A 9,529-nucleotide genomic window follows, 5' to 3' on the forward strand; every position below is an offset into this window, starting at 1 on the left:
CCATATTAGACAACCCCTCTTTTAATAGTGCCTTTCAAAGTGTATGGTCCAATTTAGTAGGTGCTAAGCCACAATTTAAAGACCAGCGGCTATGGTGGGACAACGTAAAGGTCCAAATTCGAAATTTCTGTCAACATTTCTGTTCTTTAAATACACAAGTAGAATGCAGAATAAAGGCAGAACTGGAGAAAGAAATTCTACAAATTCAAAGCAACCTAAAAACTCACCCTGCCCCCCAACTAAAACTAAGATTGCAGGAGAAAAAGTCTCTTCTCAATTATATAATAACCAACCATACCCAAGGAGCGTTAGCAAGATTACGCTTTCAACACCTTCATCTCTTAGATAACCCAACCCGGTTTTTTTTTGACTTTGAATCAAAATCGCCTCATTCCTTAATCACTGCTTTAAAACGTCCTGATAACTCAGTCACTACTAACCCGGTAGAAATTAAGAATGACACAAAACTTTTCTTTTCTAAACTTTACCAGGCAAAAGATGTTGATTTGGAACTGGTTTCTCAATTGGCAGATGGTATCAGTGTTCTATCCCCCAAGAAAAGTTGGATTTAGAATCACCACTCACACTTGAGGAACTTTCTGCTGCCCTTAATAGGCTGAATGGAGGGAAATCACCTGGACTGGATGGTCTACCAGCGGAGTTCTTCAAAAATTCTGGGACCTGATTGGACCTGAATTGCTTCTGGTCTTCCAAGAGAGCATGGATAAGAATGAACTCACACTTAGTTGCAGAAGAGCTGTACTTACTTTGATTCTTAACAAGCTCAAATGAGCTAAGATCCTCGTCCTCTTCATTATGACATCATAAAAACGAATATGACGTCAATGTGATGTATCAGGTTTGCGATAAATCATCTGTGCTCATGCCCGACTTCAAACAAAAGTTCCCCAAGCCTTGGGGATACCAGGGTATTCACGAATAATTATGTCACATGGTCTGGCAGCCATATTAGATTAAGCAAAAATATTTTAAAAATTATTTATCTTCAACCGCTCCATCGATGAACGTGAATCTTCACAGTTATGATCCAGTTGTAATAGGGAATATATGTTTTAAATTTCAATCTGATCGGATGCATGGTCTGGCAGCCAGAATTCTTTAAATTTTTAAATCTGGCTTCCTTTTGATTATCTTTTTTGAATAAGGCTCACTTGGCTGCATCTGGATGGGTTTGAGGGTCGAGGAGTTGCATCTGATACCCGAATCCTATTTGTGTTCCTCCTGATGACTTCATCTTTGCTCTTTGCTTGTTTGGGTTCTTTCTGATGACTCCAATGCAGGACTGTATCAATTTGATCTTCCATTTCATTTGAGTTTAAATTATTTTAATCCAATTCTGAATTTCATTTGAATAATAATAAATGTCATGGGTCAGGGTAAAGTGTCCTTTCAAAGCGGGACGTCTTCATACCCGGTCATCACTGCAAGCAATTTTAAAGGGACAGTTGTAGTTATGTCTATTATTAATTACGTAACACACCTGTATAAAAGCACCACACAAAAGAAGTCCTATCAAGGATCTGCAATCTCTGTTGCTCTTTTTCTTGTTTTATCATGTGACATGTTCATGAATATTAAAACAAAGTATAAAAACATATTAATTCAGAAATAGAAGTTACATCACTACAACGACACAGATGCATGTCCATACTTACTTTCACACCAAAGCGATAATGAATATATATGTCACCGTCTGCATATTGCAGTCAAATGAATATTGCAGTATTTTGGCCTTTCGAAAAGTAGTCTGTTGACACAAAATTGTGAACTATCACCTGGTAATTAAAGCAGAAAATATGTATTTGATACATGTATGTTTCAACATGTAGAGAGATGTTTATGTAGTGTAGCTGAGTCTGATGTTGGGGCAGGAGAATGGACAGGAATGACAACAGGCAAAAATCAAGCACTTCAAATTCCTCAACATTGATAAGGGGATGTGCCTATACTATCTTGAATCTTTCTCATCGAGTCACAGAACATTGTAGGATAGAGTATGCAGACTGTCTGCAACTATGAGGGTGGTACCAAAATTTCTCTTATCCCAGTTACATAATGGACAAAAATGTCATTACTGACAAAATCCATTTATGTCGCAGCATCTACATCCCATAAATTGCTGTGTATAAGCCACCCCCTAAGTTTGCCTTTCTTCCTGTGGAGGGGGGAAAAAAATCACACTTTGCAACCCAATTTGCACCTCACATCCATGGATATTTCTCGTACTTTTCTCATACTTCCTATATTTCTGTGTCCAATTTGCATCCAGGAACACAATTATGGTAAACCATTTTGAAATTGCCATGCTTTCATTTAAGTGCTGAAAATTACGTTTGGAAGACTACTTGACTTACAAATTTTGCCCAAGCAACGGCAGGTTAAAAGTGCTCCGGCAAGCAGAAGCAAGTCACTAAAAATGCACACAGTGCATGTGTGAAAGGCCTCACTCGCAACCATACATAATTTTGAAAGTCCCATATTTGTGGCCTGTCCTGGACAGGTCACTAGAGCAGTGGTGTCCTGTCCAGGAATGGTTTATAACCACAGAAATGTTTACAACTTGTTGTGGGCACCTTAGTGCTCTGTCAAGAGTATGGTCCTCCACCATCACCACCAACAGTCAATGATTCATAAAATGTTAGTTGCTGTGCTGTGTCTCACCTATTCAATTCAAAAAGTTAAATGGGTATAAAAACAAATATAACTTATTTAATCAATTCATCAGCAACACAAAAAACTGCTACATCTAGGCAAAAATACAACCTCGTGGTCATTGACTCAATGGTACACCAAATGGCCCCAAAGTGTACAATGCACCAGTGAACATAAGTGGTGCCTTTTGCTTATTCAAATGTTCTTTTCAAAATTTCTAAGAATATATTGGCAACGATCTTAGCTTTTTATATTTGCTTGTGCAGGAAGCTCTTTCCATGTCGTCAGCAGCTCTTTTGATGGAGGAAACTCTCTTAGATGAGGCAGAAAAAGGATGATAAAACTGGAGATCATCATCACCGCAACAAAAATCTTCAGGAGTTTAAAGGTGCAGTTTGTATCATCAAGGAGTTTTATTCCTGTGAAAGAAGAGAAATATCAATAATCTTAAACAAATTATAGTAAAATGATGCCCAACTGATTATTATTACACTTATTGTCTCAATAAATGCAATAAAATGTTTTCATACTTTTATTTCAGTTGCATTTCAGGAAATACTCAAATCTTGCTGAAGGAGTTTACGAAATATTTAATGTTTTCCTCCTGCTCAATGTCAATATCACAAAACCCAAAGATTGTTAATCGATCAATATCGCCTCGCCAAACATTACAGAGCTACAATATCAGTGTTGGAAAAATCTTCACAGCTATGCCGAGATGCTGGAGCATTATAATTAAAGAATTACTCTGGGTTTTTTTTTTTTACACAAACCACCATATTGAAAAGCATCGTGATTTATTAGTCCCTTGCCGGTTTCACCAGATGGGACTATCGGTTTGCTCTCTGTCTGTCCTTTCTTTCCTTGTCCCACTTTTGGTTTTTCAGACTTTTTTTACCATACCCTTCAACATATTCAACTGAAACTTGGTGCACGGCTTTACTATTATAGGTGACAGAAAAATTTCGAGTTTCAGGGCGTTTCTTCAATTTTTAACAGAGTTAAGCCCTTTTTAGACTGAGAAAATATGACTTGTTATTCAGTACACGGTTCAGTGTTCAGGTGCCCCTACTCCACCCCACTGCTTTGCACCCATTGGCGAGACAGTTGGCCTGACTCCACCCCAATCAAATCTCCGTGCTGTCATTCCATGAAGCAGCACAGATCGGCAGGCCTCAGGCCTTAAGCTTGGGTGTTAATCCATGGTCTCGTGCAACTGGAATGATTCCAAAAATATAAAAACGATGCACAGTATTATCTTTGCACATCAGCCATGTGCATGTTTTTGCTTCATGCATGTACATCTGGTTATGAAACAAAACAGGTCAGCAGGCCTCAGGCCTTCAGCTTGGGTGTTAATCCATGGCCCAGTGCCAGGGCCGGATTAAGGTCTTCGTAGGCCAAGGCCCTTGAGATTTCGTAGGCCAAATTCAAGAGTGACCAAAACGACAATTTTGAACATGAAATTTAATCGGAACAGACTGCGATAAATGGCGATTTGTCCGACTTTCAAATATACAAGTGCCTGTGAAATCCAATTCGGCTTCGAAATTGAGAAACAAACGATACAGAAAACAAATTCGGAGGAATGTATGTATATTCAATTTCCACCCTGCTGAAACACCTTCTTTTGTGCCTTTTGGTTGGCAAACGACGCGATCACTTCGGAGAAATCGATTTGCTTCATCAGCTCAGATTCAACACAAAGCAGAGCGAGCGTGGACACACGCACCTGTCCCACGGTCGACCGAAGACAATTTTTTATGCACTTTAGTGTGCTGAAGGAGCGTTCACCCTCGCAGCTCGTAGCAAACATCGAACAATATATTCGGAGGGCAACAAAAATATTGGGGAATGTCTGTGTCAAATTGTTGTGAATAATGGACCAGAGCATGTCCGATGCATCGATGAACTTGGAGTATTTCGAGAAAAGTTCTATTTCCTGAACTATGTCCATTTCAACATCAGCAGGGTCCGCTGAAACCAGTTTCTCCGCTCTGCGAGAGAGTGTATCATGGTCGAGGCTGTTGGCCGTGGGGATGAATCCAAAGAGATCCGTGATTTTCTGATAGCTCTCTCTTCTCCTATGGATTTCTGTCAGAAGGCGATCAAGTATGGAGAAGTACGTCTCAACTCTGAACTTCTCCCTGCCAGATTTTAGGGTTTCTTCTTCCTCGTCATTTTCATCGAAGGCCTTCTTTCGCCTCTTGACCCGACGATTATCATCAGCGTAAATGATGGACTCGACCATCTTTTTGGCGCGGTCCTGAAATGCATCAAATCTTTCATCATTTTGAAGCGACTCTATGTATTCATAGAGGGCATCATAATGCTGCTTAACCGCTCCGACATCTATTCCAGGTTGTTGGAGACATCTGTTTACTCGATCAATGTTTCCAAGTAGATCAGACCAGACAGTGCACATGATTACTGTTTCGATCAGTTCCATCTTCTCAGCCAATGCTTTGGCTTCCAGTCTCGCTGACTGAGTGTCTTTTGGGGGCTCGGCTATCTTCATTAGCGCCTTCTTTATGTCCTTGTAGCTTGCGGAAAACACTTTACAAGCGTCCGTGCGAGCTGACCACCTCGTATCAGACTCGGACAAACATTTGAGTTTGATGGCACATTCATCGAGTGACTTATTTGAAATGACCCATCTTTGGGGAGATGCTGACATAAAGTTATACACGGCTTGAATAAGTCCAAAGTATTTGACGGCTTCCAAGCAACTCTCTGTGGCAGCGACTCCGACCAGATTCAAACTGTGCACAGCACATGGTACCCACTGAGCCAATGGATTAATTTTACAGACTCTTGCTTGTACGCCTGAATAGACACCGGGCATGTTGCTTGCATTGTCATATGACTGCCCTCGCCAATCCATGAGATCAATCCCATTGGCTTCCAGTACCTCTTGCAATTTTCCAAACAGATATTCACCATCGTGATGCTCAATGACGACGTACTGTAGAAACCTTTTGACGGCGCTACCATCTTGCATCACATATCGAAATATTACCGTCAACTGATCGATATGCGAAACGTCTGGCGTCGAATCGATGGAAACACCATAATATTTAGCATCTTTTATTTCTCGCACGATGGTAGATTCCACTTTTTCGGCCAGTGGTAGGATAAACTCGTCGCATATTGTTGATGACAGGTACGATACACTTCCCTTTCCATTGTTCCCATACACTTCAAGATGCTGGGCGAGAAATGGATCGAATTTTGAGACTAGTTCAAGACAACCAAGATAGTTTCCCCGTTCGTGAGTTTCCGCTGAAAGTGTTCGCGCCGAAAATACCGTGTTTTATCTGGATACACTCGGGTCGTATACGAAAAATCTGCGTTCCTATCTTGGCAGGGAGGATTCTGGATGAAATTATCCACGAGTTCTGCGGAAAGAGTCCATTCAGCAGGATCAGGATTGAAACTTCGAGCCGCAGCACTGGCTGCAGTTGTTTCAATGCTTCTCTCGTTGCTCGATGCGACGGTATTGGTATCATCAGCTTTCGAAATGTGATGCAGTGCGAGATTACTTGATCCCTCGACATTGACGTCAGAAGACTCTGCATGCACACATTCCGTTTGGTCATCTCGACTCTGGTGAGGTGAAAAAAATTTCAACATGGATCCAGACAGTCTTTTTGTTTCTGTTTCACGCCTCTTCTTTTTGTCGCGTTTGCAAGAACCACTTTCGTGGTGCCAAATATATCCGTCGGCGATAATCAAGAATAAAAAACGACAAATAAGAGCAAAACGAAGAACTGCAAGCATCAGGATGCTCGATAACTCACAGGAAAGTAAGAGGGTGCCAGTGTGTTCATACTCAGCGCGAACGTTACCTCAGCCAGACGAGAGTGGCGACGCCTGTGATTGGCTGATTGTGATGTGATCACGTGGTTCCACGATCACTGTCTGGCAGCGTGCCAGCAGCCTTCCCTCACGGTGTGTACAGCCTTCCCACACATGTCCAGTCACATAATTAAGACTGAAAAAAAAAAAATAAGAAAAAACCTCGTCGGAAATTTTCGCACGCCAAATAGTTTTCGCAGGCCAAGGCCCGGGCCTCACGGGCCTTGTGGTTAATCCGCCCCTGCCCAGTGCAACTGGAATGATTCCAGGTATATATCAGCGATGTACAGTATTATAGATGCACATCAGCCATGTGCATGTTTTTGCTTCATGTATATACATCTGGTTGTGAAGCAGTGAAAATCGGCAGGCCTCAGGCCTTCGGCCTGGATGATAGTCCATGGCCCAGTGCAATTGGAATGATCCCAGGTATTTCGCCACGACATATTATATATGCACATAAGCTGTACGTATGTTTTTGCATCATGAATGTGCATCGGGTTATTTTTAATATGAAATTTTGGCAAAGTCTCGAAACGAATCAAACACACTGGGTTGAAGGGTTTCTTCTTTATTTTGTGTCTGGTGTCGGCTCGAGTGGATACTAAACGCAAATAAATTTGTATCTCCCGAACATTCATTTGGATCGGTAGGGGACAGAGACACAGCACAGACAAACAATCATGGCGCAGACTTGATGCACCAAAGGACCTCCTCCTGCGTTGAAGTTCCTTGAAAGGAAACTCATTATATTGCGTGTTTTTTTTTTTTTTATAAGTGTTGTATCTTCCACCTGTTGTTCCGATGAACTCATAAGAAATTGGATTGTAAGAAAAACTGTCATTGTGTTGGAGTTCCAGAAGGAGTGAATGCTGTATTGCAGAGAAACTCCTGATTTGTTCTTGTTTGACATATTTCCTCTCCAATGGATTTACGTCTGAACAACCAGAGTGTTGGAAGGAAGGAAACGATGGTTCGTTTGTCAATCATCTTGTGATGCTGCTGCTGCTTCTTCTTCTTCTTCCTCTTCTTCTTCCTCTTCTTCTTCCTCTTCTTCTTCCTCTTCTTCTTCCTCTTCTTCTTCCTCTTCTTCTTCCTCTTCTTCTTCCTCTTCTTCTTCTTCGTTTCCTTTGAATATGTATTTTGCATTTTGACGGCGTCTGTGAAGGAGCTGAAAAACCAAAATGATTTCCCTCCTTGTGTTTACTTTGCTATTTTTCAACCTCATGAAGCTTGAATGACGAGTTGTTATTGCCTACGATCATACCACCCTGAATACGCCCGATCTCGTCCGATCTCGGAAGCTAAGCAGGTTCGGGCCCGGTTAGTACCTGGATGGGAGACCGCCTGGCAACACCGGGTGTTGTAGGCTTTTTGTCCTGCAGGGGGAGTCACCCTTTGTTTTCCCTCATCCACGAATGACAATTAATCGTTTTATTTTAATCGCAACAAAACACTCTCTTCATTCCCCTTCACGTTTATATAACTGGGTAAAGACGTGAGTTTGTGATTCTCCTGAATCTGGTTTAATTGTGAAAACACAAACTTTCCTCCTGTGTTTGGTGATTTTTTTCAAGGAAAGTTTCTTCCCAAGGACTTCAAAACACATTGAAATAATATCTTTCATCATCGTCGTTAAAATCCCCAACAACTGTGTTTGTGAATTAATGGAGCAGAAAACGCAGAGAAACGTCTCCACACCCTCATCGTACTGATATCTCCACACCCTCACCACACTGATGTTTGCACACCCTCACCGTACTGATGTTTCCACACCCTCATCGTACTGATGTTACTGTTTGTTTGTTACTACTGTTTGTTACTTACGAAATCGAAAGATTTCGTAAGTATATTGATGACTTCCGTTTCTGTTTGTTTGTTTGTTTGTTTGTTTGTAGGCACGATAACTCGAGAACGGAAGAAGCTACCAATGTCAAATTACACCACGTGATTCAGGAGGCTGATGGCTAGTGCTGATTAGATTTTGGTCAAAATCGGTCAAAGGTCAAGGTCACAGTGAGGTCAAACATCCAAAAAATGATAACTCGAGAACGGAAGAAGCTTCCAATGTCAAATTACACCACGTGATTCAGGAGGGTGGTGGCTAGCGCTGATTAGATTTTGGTCAAAATCGGTCAAAGGTCAAGGTCACAGTGAGGTCAAACATCCAAAACATTCGATTTTTGATGGTTTGGTACAGAATCATCATAGAAACTTCTGGTTTGTGTCGCTACCCTCTCTCGAGACAGCTTTTATTAGACAAGGTCAGAGGTCAAGTTGACGATTTCGTAAGTACCAGTCTATGACTGCTTGTTTGTTTGTTTGTGAACAGTATTACGGAAAAACTCCTTGACGGATTTCGACGAAACTTGGTGGGGGGGGGGGATTAGGTATGGTCCAAGGATCATGCCATTAAATTTTGGACTTGGTCCCCCCCCCCAAAAAAATTGTTCGAGAATTATTATTATTATTTTTTTTGCATTTCTGCATTTTTTAAGTGATTTCCAACCCCCCCAAAAATTGTTACCCTCCCCCCCAAAAAATAGAGATTTTTTTTTGCATTTCTACATGTTTTAAGTGATTTCCAACCCCCCCCTCCCCCCAAAAAAAAATTGTGAGAGAAAAAAAATTGTTCGAGAAAAAAAAAACTTTTTTGCATTTCTACATGTTTTAAGTGATTTCCAACCCCCTCCCCCAAAAAAATTGTGAGAGAAAAAAATTGTTCGAGAAAAAAAAACTTTTTGCATTTCTACATGTTTTAAGTGATTTCCAACCCCCCCAAAAAAATTGTGAGAGAAAAAAATTGTTCGAGAAAAAAAAACTTTTTTTTGCATTTCTACATGTTGTCAGTGATTTCCAACCCCCTCCCCCAAAAAATTGTTAGAGAAAAAAAAATTTTTTTTTGCATTTCCACATGTTTTAAGTGATTTCCACCCCCCCCCAAAAAAAAAAAATTGTTAGAGATAAAAAAAAATTTGCAACTTTTTTTTCAACAAAA

General features: G+C 40.8%; 1 long non-coding RNA gene and 1 other non-coding gene across 2 annotated transcripts; one reads left to right on the top strand and one right to left on the bottom strand.

Annotated features, from left to right (window-relative positions):
* Window positions 1-1,535: 1,535 nt before the first annotated feature.
* Window positions 1,536-6,540, bottom strand: LOC147035621 (uncharacterized). Its single transcript, XR_015049108.1, has 2 exons — window positions 6,474-6,540; window positions 1,536-3,092 (listed from the first exon to the last, which is right to left on the bottom strand). It is a non-coding gene; the product is annotated as an uncharacterized LOC147035621 (long non-coding RNA).
* A 1,244-nt stretch (window positions 6,541-7,784) lies between these two features.
* On the top strand, window positions 7,785-7,903 carry LOC147035622 (5S ribosomal RNA). Its single transcript, XR_015050081.1, has one exon. It is a non-coding gene; the product is annotated as a 5S ribosomal RNA (ribosomal RNA).
* Window positions 7,904-9,529: the final 1,626 nt, after the last annotated feature.

The sequence above is a fragment of the Eptatretus burgeri genome, chromosome 1 (genome assembly GCF_056783735.1).
Source record: "Eptatretus burgeri isolate ZD-2024b chromosome 1, Ebu_testis_v1, whole genome shotgun sequence".
NCBI classification, from domain to species: Eukaryota; Metazoa; Chordata; class Myxini; order Myxiniformes; family Myxinidae; genus Eptatretus; species Eptatretus burgeri.